Source organism: Suricata suricatta, chromosome 1, assembly GCF_006229205.1.
Source record: "Suricata suricatta isolate VVHF042 chromosome 1, meerkat_22Aug2017_6uvM2_HiC, whole genome shotgun sequence".
In the NCBI taxonomy this organism is placed as follows: Eukaryota; Metazoa; Chordata; class Mammalia; order Carnivora; family Herpestidae; genus Suricata; species Suricata suricatta.
In genome coordinates this window covers 163,725,753-163,727,318 of record NC_043700.1, presented here as the reverse complement: position 1 = coordinate 163,727,318, position 1,566 = coordinate 163,725,753, and positions in this window count along the sequence as shown.

Below are 1,566 nucleotides of genomic sequence, written 5' to 3'. Positions count from 1 at the left end.
GTTTCTCTTTAAACTACAAGATAAAGTTCAAACTCATTAGTATGTTCTACATCAGAGGTTGGCAGACCTTTTCTGTAAAGGGCCAGGTAGAAAATATTTTAAGTTGGCCATGTGGTCTGTCTCCACTACTCAACCTTGTGGTAGTAATGAATGAGAAAGCAGCCCGGAACAATATGTAAAAGAATGGCCAGGCTGCTTTCAATAAAACTTTATTTACAAAAACATTCTAGGAGCCAGATTTGCCCATAGCCAGATGGGCTGTAGTTTGCCTATGCTACTGTCATTCAAAAGCTGGGTGCTACACAGCCTGAATGATGTGTTTCATTCCAGTCATGCTAAAGGGCTCGTGCTTTTCAAACTCACATGTCCTTTTATTCCTCTGCACCTCTGCATAAGTTATTCCCTTCGTTTGCATGCCTTTCTCTGATTCTTCTCACTTGCGCAGTCAGGTTAGCAGCCTTCCATGGATAGCAGACTGCTCTGTATGAGTGGCAACATTTATGCCATTGTATTGGAATTATTCATAATTAACATATAATTACTCTTAGTTGTGATCACAAATGATGACTCCTAGGACCTCAAGGAACATACTTGCTTACTGAATACTGGCTAGTGCTCCTTCTGTTTCTGTTACTTTATATTACATTAGTCAAAGGCTGGTAGAATGTGCTTGTTTCCTCTTGCCTATTATCTTTGACCAGTAGGTAGCTCAGAACTAAAGGAAAGGCTTAACATTCGCAATCATAGAAGACTTTACAGCATACATATATGTTCTCCTGTACTTAACCCTAGTCTGCCTCTTTAATATATATTTCCTATAATTTTGAGGTTTTGTTTGCATTTTGCTATTTTATTTTACAAATTTTTTTTAAGCGACACCAAATCTTTATATAATGAGAGGCACCTGGGTGAGTCAGGCAGTTAAGCACCTGACTCTTGATGTCAGCTCAGATCTTGATCTCAGGGCCATGAGTTCAAGCTCTGCATTGGGTTCTGTGCTGGGCATTAAGACTACTTAAAAAAAAAAAGACTTAGTATAATAGAAGCTGGATTTGGTTCATTCACATATATTCACATGTATTCATCCACAAATAAATTACTATTTCTTTTTGATCAGTTTTTGTACTTTCTCAAAGAGTAGAAACAACTGTGTGTTTTTGCCTAGAACACAGTGGTGTACCTCATATGTTTGATACTCAGAGTGGGTCATTTCATAACACCCCTTCCCCCAAAATTATTTTTAGGGAAAATCATGAAATGAAATGTATAACAATAATAGGATGAGAAACACAAACAGTGAAATTTTTCATTTAATAAACTTTGTATCACAAGCACTGAAGAAAGAATGACATCCAAAGTGAGTTACAATCACTCAGAACCACTAGGATTCAAAATACACAGTGTATAAACTGCATCTGGTATGTCTGGGCAACTTAATCACTGGGAGTTCTACAAATTAACTTCTATTTACAACGCTATTTAAAGGACAAATGACAAAATATGTTAACTGAGGCTTCCTATCTATGACTAAACTCAACAGTAATAGCAGCACTCTTCTAGAATGTA